The sequence below is a fragment of the Portunus trituberculatus genome, chromosome 38, assembly GCF_017591435.1.
Source record: "Portunus trituberculatus isolate SZX2019 chromosome 38, ASM1759143v1, whole genome shotgun sequence".
NCBI lineage: Eukaryota > Metazoa > Arthropoda > Malacostraca > Decapoda > Portunidae > Portunus > Portunus trituberculatus.
Window position 1 is genome coordinate 34,809,043 of NC_059292.1, and position 18,604 is coordinate 34,827,646.

The following is an 18,604-nucleotide window of genomic DNA, read 5'->3' on the forward strand; positions in this document are numbered from 1 at the left end:
CATTATCCTACACCACCACTATCATCACCACCACCACCACCGTTACTCCCTCACCACCACACACACACACACACACACACACACACACACACACGCCTCACCAACGTTTCCCATTTTTTCCTAACCTCCACACAACCTCCGTCTCTGCTATCCACGAACCTGTACATTTAATAGTATATAGGTTAGGTTAGGTTAGGTTAGGTTAGGCTAGGTTAGGTTAGGTTAGATTGGTTAGGTTGGGTTAATGTAAGGTGTGTTTAGCTTAAGTTTGGTTAAGCTAGACTACAGCAGGTTGGCTTGAGCTGGGTTGGGTTGGGTTGGGTTGGGCTTGGTTTGGTTTGGTTTGGTTAGCTTAGGTTAATGTAAGGTTTGGTTAAATCGAGTTTGGTTAGGTTAGACTACATCAGGTTGGTTTGGGTTGGGTTAGGTTAGTCTGAGTTAGGAATGGGTTAGATTAGGTTAAGTTAGATTAGCTTAAGTTGAATTGAGTTTGGTTTGGTTTGTGATAGGTTAAGTTAGGATTGGGTAGGTTAGGTTGTATTCAGTTTGGGCTTGGTTAGATCAGACTAAGGTAGGCTACACTAGATTAAGTTAGATTTATATAGAATAAGGGCCAACAGTCTTCTATCAATCTCCTAAGGATCAACAGATATCGTGATGTGTCCTTCCTTTGTCTGCCTTTAAGCTTCCTTTGTGTATTTCACCACCCTGTATACCTAAACTTCCCTTCCCCTCCTCGTACCCACCGCCACTTGAAACACTCACCCATAACCCTGACCCTGAGCCGTCCCTTGCCTCGCCTCGCCTCGCCACCTCGCCTCGCCTGCATTTCATTAGCCAAGCAGAGTCGCCTGTCCCCACGTGCCTACACACTATCTCACTACACCACACACTGAACACATTCTGAAACATCTCTTGCAGCACATCCACTAATCTCAAAAGGCTTTAGTTGAAGTTACACGGATTTTCAAGGATATTTCTATTATTCTAGTGACGGGTTAGCAAGATTTCTATATTATTTACAGCAAAAACACTCTTGAGAACCCGGCAAGTCATCTCTGTGGCACTTGGAAAGAGTCGTGCTGAGAAAACGAGAGGTAAGCAAATATGTTATGCCACAATCCAGTAAAACAATGATGGCAACGGCATAAACACACACACACACACACACACACACACACACACACACACACACACACACACACACACACAGGCAGCCAGAGAACTGTAATGTAACTTGACCTTCGAGGTGAGGAAGCCGAGGAGGAGGAGGAGGAGGAGGAGGAGGAGGAGGAGGAGGAGGAGGAGGAGGAGGAGGAGGAGGAGGAGGAGGAGGAGGAGGAGGAGGTGGTGGTGGTGGTCTGGTACTAGTGAGGGAGGAGTGGATAGGGGAGGTGGTGAATATTGCCAGGTCCCGCAGCCTTAGGGTCCTTCCTCACCTCACCACCACCACCACCACCTCGGCAACAACCAGAGCAATACGCCTGTTAGTTCCGGATACATGACCTCCCAGGGGACGCAACACGATCGTCACCCTCCACCAGCCCTCCCCCGTGTGTGTGTGTGTGTGTGTGTGTGTGTGTGTGTGTGTGTGTGTGTGTGTGTGTGTGCATATCCGTGTTTTCACAGCAGGAATTTTTTTCTTTTTTCCAGCCATAACTCAAGCTTTTATTATTTTTACACACACACACACACACACACACACACACACACACACACACACACACACACACACACACACACATACACGAGAATAAAAGTGTTGAATTTAACCAGCTTGTTTTCATTTCAACATTTCGAAGATTAAAAACAAAAATGTTGTGGACTGAGACATGCGTGAAAAAAGTCAGTCAGTCTCTCTCTCTCTCTCTCTCTCTCTCTCTCTCTCTCTCTCTCTCTCTCTCTCTCTCTCTCTCTCAAACATTCATATGACGTACTGAAACACCTATTCTAACCAGAGAGAGAGAGAGAGAGAGAGAGAGAGAGAGAGAGAGAGAGAGAGAGAGAGAGAGAGAGAGAGAGAGAGAGAGAGAGAGAGAGAGAGAGAGAGAGTCAGTCCTCCCCCATACCTCCTTAATGGGTTGGTAACAATGGGGCGTAGAAGTGGAGACTCTAACCATCCCACCCTCCTCTTTCCTGCCTTCCTTCCCACCACCACCTATTCCTCTCCACCCTTCCCTACTAATACCACGTGCTCCCCATTCAAATCACTGTGTACGATCATACTTGGCGAAAAAAAAATATATAAAGTTACCAACTCCTTCCTCCATTAGTGTCTTTGCTCTCTATTCAGTATTTTGTGGTCATATTGTATACGTAAACAATTGCATTTCAGTGTTTTTTTTTTTTTTTTTATTGAAGTTGGGAATGATGAAATGGTGAATGAGTGTATGAGTTTAGTTCCTCTCTCTCTCTCTCTCTCTCTCTCTCTCTCTCTCTCTCTCTCTCTCTCTCTCTCTCTCTCTCTCTCTCTCTCTCTCTCTCTTCTTGTTTACCATTTTTTTTCCGAGGCTAACTCTCCTCCGCTATTAGGTGAAGAGCCTCCGCCCTTTGATAAGCTCCTTCTCACTCCCCTCTCACTACCTCTCCCTCTCTCACCTTCCCTTATACCCCTGACAACACACCACCTCTCCCTCTCTCTCACCCACCCGCCATACCCCTTCCACACAATCCTTCCCTACCCACCACTCATCTCTATCTAGTCCTTCGCCTCTCCTTAGCTTGAACGACACACACACACACACACACACACACACACACACACACACACACACACAGACAGCTTCCGCCTTCGAAATCTCATCTCCATTCTTGTAAACCCAATGAAGTCACGAGAAACACAGCCTCGCCTAGGGATTTCCTTTCATCTTTGGGATCAGGAAGGACAAGGAGACACACACACACACACACACACACACACACACACACACACACACACACACACACACACACACACACACACACACTTATTCTAAAACGCTATTACTATCTCTCACTACAACTACATTCAATTTCAAAAGCCACAGAGATGATTAGCTACATTCTTAAGAGTGTTTCTCCTGTTAATAACGAGGAAATCTTGTTATTTTGTCGCTAAAATCTTAAAAACATCTTTAGAAACATGTGTAACTTCAAAACCTGTGTGACTTTAAATTAGTCTTATGAATGTTGTGGCCGTGCAGCGTAAACGTGTTTTAAGAGTATGATTCCCCACACACACCCCAACACGCCACCACTGCCACCACCACTCCCACCACGCCACCGCCATCATAGTCACCATTCAGGTATGCGCCACCCTCTGATTCGTGTAGGTGCGGCTTCAGGTTAGGAAGGGCAGCCAGCAGGACAAGCCTTCACCAGCCTGTGCCTCGCCCTTACACGCTGAGTCACGCATCACGATGAGTAAGCCTTGAATACGTATACGCTGCCCACCCGTACAAGCCCAAGCCCAAGGCCCCGCCCCCGCCCCTGTCCCAGTCCCAGCAGCGCAGTACACGAGAGGTTGTGTTAGGTTAGGTTATGCTAGCTTGGGTTTAATTAGGTATTTTTAAACGCCTTGCTCTTCTTCTTTTTCCATATCTAAGCTGCTCCTATAATCACAAACAGTTTCTTCACTTCTCACCCTCCTATGATCATTTCCTTTTATCTAATCTCTTCCTATAATCCTAAACAGTTTCTTCACTTGTCATCCTCCTACAATCATTCCTCTTAACTAGTCTCTTTCTATAATCCCAAAAGTCTCTTCACTTCTCATCCTCCTACGATCACAAACAGTGCCAAAAAAAAAAAAACTCATCTTTCATTTACCAGCAAGAAAATCAGATAACACACAACTATGCCACAATAATTGGTACACCTGTAAGGCCAACAAAGCATAAAGACAGAGATACCATAGCAATACTCAGCCATGATACAGATGCCTTACGAGTGCTATCACAAATTACGGGGTGTTAATGCGTGTCTCGGTGTTACTAAGGGCACCACTGCAACACGAGAAGGAACAAGGAAGGCGAGTGTGAGTGACGGGGCTATGAGAAGTTGATTGAATGACTGGCGCCGTCACTATGTATACAAGGTCATTCTGTGCCATGAAAGTCTCACTCACTCACACACACACACACACACACACACACACACACACACACACACACACACACACACACACAATTCAATATCGGAAGGGTGTGAGACATGCGAAAATCTGATAAAAACAAGGACAACAAACAACACCAATTCCCCGTGTTCCTTTCCAGCGGGCACACCTACCTTACCTAACCTAACCTAACCCCTACCTAACCTAACCTAACCTAACCTAACCTTACCTAACCTAACCTAATCTACCTTACCTAACCTAACCTAACCTACCTTACCTAACCTAACCTAACCTAATCTACCTTACCCAACCTTACCTAACCTTACCTAACCTAACCTAATCTACCTTACCTAACCCCACCTTACCTAACCTAACCTAACCTAATCTACCTTACCTAACCTAACCTAACAAAAATAATAAAAATAATAAATAAATAAACTAAACTAATCTACAGTACCATAATACAAGGCAACTTAACCTAATGTAACCTTTACTAATCTAACCTAACCTAACCTATATGAAACCAAACTTAATGCAACCTGGATAACTTAACCTATAGTAGCCGAACCTAACTTAATTTAACCTAACGTAACCTAACAACCGTACTTCACCTAATCTAACCCAAAACTAACTTAACCTAACCTAAGTAGACGTAACCTAACCTCACATAACTTGATCTAACTTTACTTCACATAACCTCTTCAGTACCATGACGCATTTTCACACTCATTCCGTTTACGACTTGGTGATTTCATACAGCTTCAGAAACTTGTGGGGGATTAAAATAGTGAAGACTGTGGCCATTAATCTTCTGACCTCCAAAGATCCTTCCTAATGTCGATAAAATGGTCTAATCGTACACAAATCTCAAGGTTAAAATGTGTCCCAGTACCGAAAGGGTTAATCTAACAACTTAATGTCACAAAAGCAGAGTAACTTGGCCCATATTAACCTAATCAACCTATTTGGTCTAACACAACTGGAAATTCCCTAAAGAACCAGAACTCACAGCTGTGTCTCAAAACAACCAATCCCAACATAATCCATTTTTTTACGTAATCTATAACCTATTTGATCTAACACAGCTGGAAATTCCCTAAACAACCAGAAACCACAGCTGCGTCTCAACCTCTCCTATATATTTCTCCATCCCCACAAGACAACCACCCTAACCTAATCCATTTTTTAATCTAATCTATCTGATCTAACACCGATGAATATTCACTAAATAACCAGAAACCATAGCTGTGCCTCAATCACACACAAATATTTTCCCATCCCACGAACCAACCAACCTCCTCTCATATCACGTAATTAATCAACCCCGCACCATACTCACATATTACACAACAGCAAAGCAAGGGAAGCATGAATCAGAGTTGGAACGAAGAAATCAAAGACTACAGCTGTCTTTCAATCTCTCCCGTCCATTTTCCCACCCTACAAACTAACAAAGCTCTAATATCACGCAACCGAACACCCGCAACACTACAATCACACAACAGCAAAGCAAGGGAAGCATGAAACAGAGAAGGAAGGAAGGAAGGAAGGAACATGAGACTACAGCTGTCCTTCAATCATCCAGTGTCCACGAAGCCTCCCCACTCTCTCTCCCTTCCCTCTTTCACCCACGGCAGCTGTTTCGCCCACCTCCACACGCATCCCAAGCCTCGCCCCACCCATACACCCACCGTCCCCCCCACACCCGCCGCCCCTCGTGCTTACTCCTGGATCGGCCTCCCCCAGACAAACAGCGCACTTTTATACCGCATGGTTAAAAGTGAGGCACAATGAGCGGGGGGCAATATGCGTCACTAAGGCAGCGCGAAAGTTCCTACATCTCTCTCTCTCTCTCTCTCTCTCTCTCTCTCTCTCTCTCTCTCTCTCTCTCTCTCTCTCTCGAATTAATAAACTGAATAAAAACCAATAAAAATAAACTAATTAAAAAATGAGAGAGAGAGAGAGAGAGAGAGAGAGAGAGAGAGAGAGAGAGAGAGAGAGAGAGAGAGAGAGAGAGAGAGAGAGAGAGAGAGAGAGAGAGGAGAATCTTTTCTATCACTCCCTCAGCACCGGCAGCCATATTTAAATGTCCAGCCTGCAGTGCCTTTAAAAATGGAGTGGAGAAAAAATACAATAAAACAAATATGAATTCTCGAGGCGTAAAACTTGAAAAAATAAACGAATATGTTACGCCTTTTCCGAGAGGAGGAGGAGGAGGAGGAGGAGGAGGAGGAGGAGGAGGAGGAGGAGGAGGAGGAGGAGGAGGAGGAGAAGCAGCTGTGATGACAGGATGCGCCACACCTGGACGGGTAGTAGTAGTAGTAGTAGTAGTAGTAGTAGTAGTAGTAGTAGTAGTAGTAGTAGTAGTAGTAGTAGTAGTAGTAGTAGTAGTAGTATCATATATGTATGTGCGTGTTCATATGAGAGAGAGAGAGAGAGAGAGAGAGAGAGAGAGAGAGAGAGAGAGAGAGAGAGAGAGAGAGAGAGAGAGAGAGAGAGAGAGAGAGAGAGAGATGATGTGTGTTCAACGTGTCTATTCAATGCATAGCAGCGACAAGACGCCAATTCACATAATATTTGGGAACGCGGTCACTAAAGAACACAAAGATAGGAGAGTCTTCCTTGTAAATTGAAAGTTATAGGCGATACATTAAAAAAAGAAAACAAAAATAAATAAAAAATAATATCAATGACAAAAATACAAGCAAGAGACGAAGGAAGGGAAAGTGAGAGTAAATAGAACAAGGTTTATGAAAGCAGGACAGACAAACAGACAGACAGACAGACAGACAGACAGGCGAGGATCAGAATGGCAGGCTCAGAACAAGTTTCCTATTGCAAGTTTCACGAAGGATGACTGAGCATATGAAGGGCATAAGGACCATTTGAAGTAAAGAGTTCTGGATGTGGAGCAGCAGTGGAAGTGACGAGGTGGAATGGCAAGTGGAAAAGGATGCGTAAGGTGGTAAAGAGAACAGGAAAACAGGTCAGCATGTGGAAAAGGAGTAGAATTGACGTGGTGGAGTGGGAAGTGGAAGAGGATGCGTGAGATGGTAAAGAGAAGAGGACAAACAGGTCAGCATGTGGAATAATGGAGTGGAAATGAACAGGTGGAGTAAGCGGAAGAGGAGTGGCGGAGTGGTAAGCTAGACAGAACACTGCACGTTGGGATGGCGAAGGTGGAGAGGTGGAGTGAAGAGGTGGAGTGGCGGAGTGGTAAGCTAGACAGAATACTACATGTTGGGATGGCGAAGGTGGAGAGGTGGAGTAAAGAGGTGGAGTGGTGGAGTGGAGGCGGGATGGCTTCAGACGATCAATGGCCTCTAGGGATTGACGACCATTTTTCTGCATGGTGAAATGTTTTGACGGCCTCGCATGGACACGGTGAGAGCGAGTGAAGGGAGGGAAGCTGCATCCTGCCCGGCCCTCGACGCCTGCCCTGCCTGACGCTGAGAGGCACTGGATGGGCGAATGACCGTGTGTGTGTGTGTGTGTGTGTGTGTGTGTGTGTGTGTGTGTGTGTGTGTGTGTGTGTGTGTGTGTGTGTGTGTGTGAATTAATGATCTGCTTAGGTTCTTATTTAATAGCGAGCACCCTAGACCATTAAATGTCTCGTTAACAACAATGGAAGGGGATAAAGGAGGAGTGAAGAGAAGCCTTGTTAGCACCAGTACACGACACAAGGGAGATGAAGGAGATGAAATAGATATAAGAGGAAAAATTTGAATGGAAGAAAATGACGGAAAGAAAACCTTGAGGAAAAGAAAACAGACAAACACACACACAAAAAAAATCCGTATATTTATAACCAGCCTTGTGTGTGTCAACTAGTAATATTTTGTGGTCTCTTTTATTAACGTTTATTCTAAGTCTGGTGGGAGGGAAAGGGGTGTGTGGGGAGGGTCATACATACAGGCAGGTAACCTTGTTCGCTTCCAGCCCGCTGAAACCTTAATAGGCATCGCACTTCGCCCAACAAAGCGTCTTATCGGAAATCGGTGGCAGAGTAAACCGTGAAGCCTTAACTAACACCTCACCTGCTGCCCACCTTACCTCACCTGCCCCGCCTCCCTCACCTTGCCTACTCTTCCAACTGTAGCTTCATCTTGCCTTCTCCCTCATCTCACCTTACACTCTCACTCACCTATTTGGCCATCTCTCTTTACATCCTCCATCATTTAATGCTTCATATTACCTCTCCCTCACCTGCCCCGCACTGCTTCCTCACCTCTCCTGCTTCTTCATGTTTAACTCACCTTAACTTCTACTCTCTCCGTCTTGTCCCCTCATCTTACCTCCTCCATCTCCTCGCTACCACCTTCTCCTCACCTCATTTCCTCCTTCATCTCTATTCCCTCCCCTTCATCATCCTTTCCCTATCATTTATCCTTCCTCTAACTCACACCCAACTTGTTTTCATAAGAACGCAAGAAAATATCCTTATTTTCTTGCTGGTAAAGGGCATCACGAGGTCTAAATTTGGATGAAGCATGTTGACGTGGCTCTATTATCCTTAAATTTGTCTAGTCTTCTTTCAACGCTTCTTAACCAGAGTAGCATGACGCGTTTTCATATTCATTCTACTTACTATTCGCTATATAGCTTCAGAAACTCATGTGGGGGCATTAAAATAGTGAAGACTGTGGTCATTAATCTTCTGATCTCCATACACAAATTCCAAGGTAAAAATGTGTTCCAGTATTAAAGGGATTAATATCTCAAATCAATAAAACATCAAAATTTTGGTGGGAAGGAAGGATATTCGTGACATTTCTTTTCTATCTTACTTGCTCTACTTTATCTATATCAAGTCGCTCACACTTGAAAAAAAAATACAAAAGTTGACCTCCAGTAGCGTCTCAATCACCAATGACAACAACAGTCCCACAATTTACCGCATGCAGCTCTTTACCAACCCACGACATACTACATGGACCTCACAACACGCATCATCTTACGTTCCTTGCCTCTAGTGCACTACTCAGACCTCATTAGCCTGTCATTCCGGACGCACCTTACTAAAGAATTCCCTCGGCCGCTCGTCACTCATTCATTCCCCGCTTTGAGAGTAATGAGGGCATCAAATTCCCCTCTTCAACAGACTGATACCTATTCCTCGTACGTAGGGAGACGAGAACAGGGAACAAGAGTGAGGAAGATGATGCAAAGAGTATGATTGATTCAAAGCAGCGAGATATTGACAGAAGAGAGAAATTATAGACAAAAGGAGATAGACATTGAAAAAGAGAAAGGGTGGATTGAAGGGATATTGAAATGGTGTATAGATTCTGTGTGAGAGAGAGAGAGAGAGAGAGAGAGAGAGAGAGAGAGAGAGAGAGAGAGAGAGAGAGAGAGAGAGAGAGAGAGAGAGAGAGAGAGAGAGAGAGAGAGAGAGAGAGAGAGAGAGAGAGGGGAAGAATCACCACCATCACAACCACCACCACTATCAACACCACCAACCCCGTCAGAGCCTCCCACAACATCAAACAAAGGAGAGGAAAACAATAAGCAGTAAATGGAGGAAAGGATGAAGGTACTGGTGAGATAAAATAACAAGTCAAGAGGTGTGTAGATAGCTACTGAATATGTAAAGTATAGGACAAGGATGATGTTCTTCGAAGGAATGCACACACACACACACACACACACACACACACACACACACACACACACACACACACACACACACACACACAAAAGCCTAGAGGAGGAGGAGGAGGAGGAGGAGGAGGAGGACTCTTGTCTTCTCTTCCTCGTATTTCTCCTATTATTCTTCTTCCTTCTCCTCCTCGTCCTCGTTCAACACAGACACCACTTTATCTCGTCTCTGTTCCCCCCACCGCCTTCAGCCAACATACCCGAAGCAGGAGAGGCATCAAAACAACACTATTTGGAAACGCTCTGCTCTCTGTTCTCTCAAAGGCCACAGAAATGAGTCTCTCTCTCTCTCTCTCTCTCTCTCTCTCTCTCTCAAAACCATAAAAAAAATTATGCAAAGAGGCCTTAAAAATGTTATAGAAAACGATTTTAGGTTTCTGGATTCGTAAAGCACTAAGTGAAGAGAAATAAACTGAAAGAAATATGGAATGTAGGCCTATAGAACAAATCCTCTCTCTCTCTCTCTCTCTCTCTCTCTCTCTCTCTCTCTCAGTCCATTCCTCCACACTATTTCCCACATCACACCACCACCATCACTTTCTCCACCTGACGCAACGCCACCCAAACTTTCTCCACCACACACACACACACACACACACACACACATTGCGCACACCTTCCACTCTTCCACCTTCCCACCCTTCCATCCACCCACCATGTATGTCCTCATTGTCTCAGGCCCGTTGGTTCAGTTAGTTACACCGCACTGCTTATAAATGGGTTGGATTCCCTTGGTGATAACGGGATTACTTTTTTTTCACAGTTAGGGAAAAGAAAAATAGATAAGGAGGAGGAGGAGGAGGAGGAGGAGGAGGAGGAGGAGGAGGAGGAGGAGGAGGAGGAGGAGGAGGAGGAGGAGGAGAGAGATAGAGATGGAGATGGAGATGGAGATGGAGATGGAGATGGAGGAGAAGAAGAAGAAGAAGAAGAAGAAGAAGAAGAAGAAGAAGAAGAAGAAGAAGAAGAAGAAGAAGAAGAAGAAAAGACAGATAAGAAGATTAATAAAAGACAGGACGAAGAGATTGATTCCGTACAGTAAATAAAAAAAAAGTTAGGTCACCACACACACACACACACACACACACACACACACACACACACACGGTAGCTCAGTGGTTAGAGCGCTGGCTTCACAAGCCAGATAACCGGAGTTCGATTCCCCGGCCGGGTGGAGATATTTGGGTGTGTCTCCTTTCACGTGTAGCCCCTGTTCACCTAGCAGTGAGTAGGTACGGGATGTAAATCGAGGAGTTGTGACCTTGTTGTCCCGGTGTGTGGTGTGTGCCTGGTCTCAGACCTATCCCAAGATCGGAAATAATGAGCTCTGAGCTCGCTCCGTAGGGTAACGTCTGGCTGTCTCGTCAGAGACTGCAGCAGATCAAACAAACAGTGAATACACACACACACACACACACACACACACACACACACACACACACACACACACACACACACACACACGCACACAGAAGACAATAACAAGCTGATAAGATAAACCAAATGTAAATAAGACCGTTAAATAGTAAACAATTACAATTTAATCTCACTGTACGAATTTATCACTAGACCCATGACGAGAGAGAGAGAGAGAGAGAGAGAGAGAGAGAGAGAGAGAGAGAGAGAGAGAGAGAGACGTAATGGCAGGTTAAGCCTCTACAAGACAGGATTTAAGAGTTAGCCTGCAAAGTTAAGTTCCAGACCTGTCTCACCTTACACGACACTGCCTGGCAAATCCTCCCATTAACTCTCTCTTTCTCTCTCTCTCTCTCTCTCTCTCTCTCTCTCTCTCTCTCTCTCTCTCTCTATCTATCTATCTATCTATCTCTATCTCTCTCTCTCTCTGGGGAAAAATAAGACTTTTCTTGCAATCTTATTTTTTTTCTTAATTTGAGAGAGAGAGAGAGAGAGAGAGAGAGAGAGAGAGAGAGAGAGAGAGAGAGAGAGAGAGCGCAATACTTGACATGAAAATAAGTCTAAGAAAATACCATAATGAAAATATACAAGTCAGCAGATGAGTGACAACTAAGTGAAGTCTTCCTGGCGAGGAGGAGGAGGAGGAGGAGGAGGAGGAGGAGGAGGAGGAGGAGGAAAATTATCACTAAGGAAAGTAAGGAAAGGCGCTATAAGGAACCAACTATCACAACTGGCGAGTCAATATATCTGTAGATACCGTGCATGGCTGTGCTACCCAAGACTCAAGGACTGCATAGGAATCACCCGCGTGAGTCAGGCAACACAAACCAGGAAATTGTACTCTCCGTTTGCAAGATAAGATAAGGTAGATGCATATGTATGGCGAGGAGGAGGAGGAGGAGGAGGAGGAGGAGGAGGAGGAGGAGGAGGAGGAGGAGGAGGAGGAGGAGGAGGAGACGTAACGACTCTGCCTTGTATGACGCAAATAGATAATTATGTAAGCTGTCATACACACACACACACACACACACACACACACAGGAGCTAGCGAGGCCTTGTCTTTGCTCTCCAGGCAGTTTTGGAAGCCCTACGCGACCATTCCACCACGCCCTCCCTCACCTCCCTCCCCGGCAAGTTAAGCCCGTTCTCCCGAGGTGCTTCCACCCGCCCATCACCACCACCACGTACTGCCTCTGTGCCTCGCCCATCTCGCCTACCTCACAATGAGACACTCCTCCACGGTTTCCATTATCTCAAATCCCTGTATTGTCTCCACGCTGCTGAGCCGTCGCCGTTCCTTCCCTCACGCAGATCCCTCCCCTGTTGAGTCTTAAACCAAGAGTCACTGCCTCACCCCGCCCGATGACGCATCATGGAACACTTTGTAATCATCTACCGCGGTGGGATGCGACGGTCGCGTCATGTCAGCGTCTTCACAAATCTATTGATGTGCTTTGCGCTATCTTAGCACTGAATTTGCAGGTGAGATTATTCTACTATTCTAAGATGAATCGCTGCTAAAAATGCTCTGGCGGCCACTACCTGTTGGTGGCGTACAACACTGCACTGTTGTGTAGCACGGGGCAACACTCACCTGATGAGATGCAGGAGTGCCGTGAGGGCTTGCTCACACCTGGTACAGAAAAGAATAAGTGCTCTGTTGTTCCGTTTCTAAAGTAATGTTTATATAGTACAATTCCACAGACAATAAAGTTCTCTTTACTTCTCAGAAAATTAGTTTGTCAAACTTTTGTTTTCTATCAATGTCAGTTAGTGTCTCCGACAACAATTTTTCTTATCTTTGTAGTCACTTGTACGAGTTCACGTCGCTGCTTCTCACATGCAAACAACACAGCACAGTTTTCCTCGAGACTCACGCGCCAGCCTCGAACTCAAAAGTTTAAGTTACCGATCCGCCACAAAACGACGTACTACGAACTCCTATTACCTACACACACCCAGCACCCGCCCCTTCAGTCTGCTCGAGGGCCAACTCTCACTGCATGAGCACCACAGGTAATGTTACCTCTCCAGCAGGACCAGCCAGGGATGGCCCGGCCACGGACGCCCGAGACACGAGGACTTGCTAACAGGGGGTTCAGCCGACCCCTACAGGATCGCTGGGCCCCATACGCACAGCCAATCTCTTCTGCCTCTACATCATTTCTTCAACTTGTCCATCTTCCAGTTAAAAAAAAGACACAACAACCTTCCCAAGTACACAAGGGACTTTTAATCGTCCCCAGTAGCGAGGGAACTTGGAGTTCACAAGTTTTATCAAAGTTTCGTTGGAGCAAAGAGCGTGGCGAGGCCTGGCTGCCGTCGCCCGCGACAAGTGACGGGTGGTGGATGGCACCGCGAAACTAACACTAATGCTGACGTTCGTCCGCTGACTGACACTTCACCTGCTTCAAACGGCCGCCGTACTGGTCGGTTTAACTCGCACGGCTGCCGGCGCCACACTGCTGACTGCTGTTCCCCTCGCTGGTCTTCCCCTCGGGCCCGCTCGCTCCTGCCCTCGCCCACCTACGCCGCTCCCCTAACGCCCACCCTCCTTATTGACCCATCTCACTGTTCTGGCAGGTGGAAAAGCATTCACCTCATCATACACTCGCCATCTATTCATCTCTGCTCATCTCTACACCTCACCTGTGCCGGCAGTGTGTGGCCCGGGCAATGACGGACGGTCAGCCTTCCCTCCCCACCGGCCTGGAGGGCACGGCATAATGAAAAATTCCTGTTCTGGAGGGAATGCTGCTGGCCCGCACACCACTTCCCAGATGAGCTGGTGAGGCTCTTTATTTCGATGGAATACTAGAATACTTTATTTCCCTTTACTTATCGCACACGCACAGAGAGAGAGAGAGAGAGAGAGAGAGAGAGAGAGAGAGACTAGGAACTACACGTACTTTGCTCCTCCACATGTCTTTTAAACGCACAGCAGTAGCCCTCTAACACACTGGCATCCCTCACACCGTCAGTTCTGGAACTGTGATCAAACTTCCATGCACTCACTCCTTGCCAGGACACTGACGCCACCAGCCTCCTGTTGCTTTACTAGACAAGGGTAACATTTTGCGCTAGGTAGGGTGATAAGCTCGCTAGATAGCTAACCCCCCTTCCTCTCTCTCTCTCTCTCTCTCTCTCTCTCTCTCTCTCTCTCTCTCTCTCTATACATGCAAACATCATACTGCAGTACAGTAAATGTAAATGGATTTCCATAAAGTCATTATGTGCATAGGCATTTTTTTAAATATCATGTGCATGTGTAACAAAGATAAGCAGCCTCCCATACAGTATATGCTGACATGGGATATTTTCTATTGGTACAAAACAAGAAATGCAGTGCAATATATACAAAATAAGTTCCTATACACAACATGCCAACAAGGAAAAATTATCTTTAAAAATTGGTTCAAAGCAAGCAGCAGTACAGTAAACATAAATCAACTTTCCTTGATGCAGCACACACCACAGGCAAAATTTTTACTAAGTATTAGTAGTACATAGCAAGCATCTCAGATAAAGCTCCAGTAGAGTTAGCTTCAGAGGAGACAAACTAGCAGAGACATCTTAGAATGCCTAACTTCATGTAATGTTAAGCAGCTTTAGCTAGAGATAGGATGTGAAGTTTCTTGCTTAGACTATCAATAAAGGACAAATTGAGGACATTCACTGTAGGAAACAGTTGACTGTCATTAAGGAAGTGGGTATAGTTGTCTGAAAGATTGTGTCACGTTGACAGATGAAAGAATTGGGTTTTGAGACACTGAAGAACAGGGTTTACTCTTGCCCAATTTGAAATTTTAAAAAGACCATGGCAGGTGTTCTGTGGCTTACACACATCAGCATAGGATTGGATTCTGGATAAGACAAGAATAGGGTGTGAATGAAAGAACAAACCTGAAGGAATACCATTGTTAACAGACTTTGAAGCAAGGTGACCACATACCACAACACAGGAGCCACAAAATGCTTGACTCTTCATCAATCCAAAATTTCTGATAGGAGCAGAGTAAATTTAGTATTGCTCAATACCTCAAAAATTCAATTCCTTCATCTATCAACTTGACAAAACCTTCCAGACAATAATTATTATTCTCTTCCTTAATGACACTCAGCTGTCCACCTCTTCTACGTACACTAACTATTCTGTCTGTTCTTTATTTTTACTAATCTAAACTGGAAACTTCACATCTAATCTCTAACCAAAACAGCTTTTATTAAGTTTGGCATTCTAAGCTGCCTGGTTTCTCTAACACCTCCTAACTGCGAACTCTGTACAGGGGCCTTATCAGCCCATGCATGGAGTACTCTTTGCAAGTATGTGGAGATTCCATTCATACTACTCTCTTGGATGGGATGGAATCAAAAGCTTTTTGTCTTATCAAATCCTTTCCTCTGACAGACTGTCTTCAGCCTCTTTCTCATCACTGTAATGTTGCCTCTCTTCTACCATTTTTCATGCCAGCTACTCTGATTTTGCTAATTGCATGCCTTCCCTCCTCCTGTGGCCTTACTGCACAAGACTTTCTTCTTTCTCTCACCCCAATTCTGTTCACCTCTCTAATACAAGAATTAACTAGTACTTTCAATCATTCATCCTTTTCTCTGGTATATTCTGGAACTTCCTGCCTGCTTCTGTATTTCCATCTACCTATGACCTGAACTCATTCAAGAGGGAGACTTCAAGGCATCCCAATCTCTTATCTAACTCTTTTGTCACTGTTCACAAACCGTCAAAGCATTTTTGTTGCTTTTAGCCAGCTTTCCCCACATACATAAAAAAATTGTGAAAAAAGGAAACTTGAGAGATGAAGTCACAAAGAGGATAGAAGCCATACCAGGGTAGCTTGGATATCAAAATCTGTCAAATGCTTTAGTTTTGATGTCATGGAAAACAGTGAAGCTCTCACAAAAAACACTAAAAGATGATGATGACCAAGACTTAGTGAGGAAGGCCAGAGGACTACAAGTAGAGCAGATGCATCTCCTGCATAGTCATGAACATGAGTAGGGTGCTGCACTATTTGCTCTGAGTCATGGAAGATAGCAATGGTGAAAGCTAGTTCACCAAGCTGGTCAGTGAAAGAGCAAAAAAGCTTAAGTTGGTGGCAAAAATTCACACTATATATAAAAGGAAACAGCCAGGGTGTCCTTGCTTTGAAAGTTAAATAGTCAAAGATTCTTTTATAGTTAGAGGAGTTAGGTGAGTTATATAGTAAAGATTAATTTAGTTTCAATTATTGAAATTAAGTGAAAGGGTAAAATTTTGAAGACTTGAGAGTGTGGGTACAAGAACAAGCTGTTATGCACATGCACATATCATTCAATCTTAGGGTTGAAAATGAGGATAGAAAAAAAGATTAGTCAGTTGCCTCCCACACCTGTGTTTCAGTAAGGAATAGATGATGAGATTTAGTAGAAGAGAGGTGATGTTCCACTTAGATTAAATATTACATCTAAGGTCACAAATGTTTTACAAGTTATGTATAATAAAGAAAAAGTTGAGGGAGGTGCCAAGGCACTTAGAGCAAACAATCAGACTTGGGAACATTTGTAGTCCAGTCCCTTGACATAGACTCTAAGACTAATGCCATCATAATTTCAATTTCAAGTGAAAGGTGTGCAAGTGTTGGGTGCATGTAGCATTATGTTTAGAAAGAGAGTGGTCTTTAGAGGAAAGGCAGTAACTGACTATGTATTAAGAGATACAAAGGGATTTTTTTTTTTTTAATGGTAAATGTTGGTCAAAGATAAGTTTACAGCACCCTCTGGTCCAGTGCTTGTGAATCCTCCCATAGAATCATTAACATTTTTTATATTTAGATAGGTGTCTACTGCCTCCTTACTTTTATCAGATTTATTTGTGTTGTGTTCCTGCACATATCTCTTCAATATTTGCCCTGCTAAAGCCATCAGACATCTGGATACCACAAAAATCTAACTCAACTGTCACAAGGAGGATTTTAAGTATGGTATTCTGGTGTAGTGGAGGCCACCTCAGCTGAGTCACTGACAGATGAAAGGGCAAATGTAACAAAAGTAAAGTAAACATGCACAATCCAAGAATAACATCATTGCATCAACAATGAATGAAATTAATGGCTCTACCTAACAGCTTAACGAGATTCTGGTGAGCTCTCTCGTCATCCACAATATGACAACTCTGAGAACACTGACCCCTGACCGTTTTTCCTAGTAGCAAGGTTAAGTAATCTTTAAGTAAGTAAACAGAGGAGGCTGTGAACAGGCCTCGACAATAGGGACTCACCTTGGTTCACTACGGAGGCAGAGTCGAGCTCTCTAGTACTTTTTGTGTCAATTACTGCAACATGCAACACTTTCCAACATCAGTCTTCTCACTGAACAACTCACAAGCCCACACCCTGTACTCATCACAGGGTGAAATTTTCAGCAACGAGCCCTTCCTCTCAGACCCCGAGAGAGACCCCTGACTGGCGGGCCGGACACTGGGCTAACCACTCCTCACTCACCCAAAAACAAACTCAATCCACTTACAAAGCCACTCTTTTCTCCATTATCTGAGTGACTCCCTCCTTTCACTCCACCGACACTAGGAATACTGAACCGCGTCTGCACTCCATACAAAAAAGGGGTGTCAAAACGAAGTCACAAACACCTGACACTAACACAGCGGCGGCAGCTATAGAGGGCAGCACTCACCTGCCAGGTATTCCATAGAGGCTCTGATCCTCTTCCTGGCTAGGCAGGTGAGATTACTGCCCAAGTATGTTTCTCTGAATAAATTAATGTATGAACTTTTGATTCAAATATGAGAGGTTAGTGGCAGGTGAGGAGACTGAGGACCTCAACAGGTGGGGGAAGTCGAGATGCCCTCTTGCTGCAGTGACAGCTGACTCAGGTGTACTGGTGTAGCCAAGTAGCGCAGCGGTCAACCCTCATCCACTTTCCCGTATTCAACACTGGCATATGTTTTCATGAAAATGTTTGGCAATTATCCACCGGGCAACTACTAATGATTGGAGGAGTATCTACACAGCATGTTTTGACTTATTGTCAAAAAGATCACAGCACCGTCTTTCTCCGGGTTTTCTTACCGTAGCGAATTAGTGAGTTGTGACTTGCCACGTAATATCCTCACCCAAGTAAAATAATGTAAATGACAAGTTCGTTTCATTAAAATCCTGTTCCAGTCAGCAGTGGTGTAATATATTTATATATTTTTCTATGCCATTGTATTATGGAGAGTTTCTATTTTGAGAAACGAATCTCGCTGCTAAGTTCTTGCTATGACCACGTATACTTAGGTAGTATCTACATGGGATTGTCAGCTGCTATGGGGGCGAAGGTTGGAAGAGAAAAAATAGCCGATAAAGGTTTTTGGGAGCAGGTATGCACTGACAATATGAGGGAGGAAAAGCTCGCATTGATTAAATTAGTGAGTTGAAATAGCTT

At 44.6% G+C, this 18,604-nt stretch overlaps 1 protein-coding gene across 8 annotated transcripts in view; it reads right to left on the minus strand.

Annotated features, from left to right (window-relative positions):
* LOC123515235 (A-kinase anchor protein 13-like) overlaps positions 1 to 17,825 on the minus strand; it is a 567,618-nt gene extending 549,793 nt beyond the window's left edge. For 3 of the 8 annotated variants that reach the window (XM_045273804.1, XM_045273805.1, XM_045273798.1), the window contains exon 1: positions 17,439 to 17,822. The gene's annotated coding sequence lies outside the window, so the exon portion shown is untranslated. Of the gene's footprint in view, positions 1 to 12,758; positions 13,635 to 17,438 lie in introns of those variants that run through there. The other 5 variants (XM_045273807.1, XM_045273806.1, XR_006677839.1 and 2 more) reach the window with 4 other exon arrangements.
* Between the last annotated feature and the right edge of the window lie 779 nt (positions 17,826 to 18,604).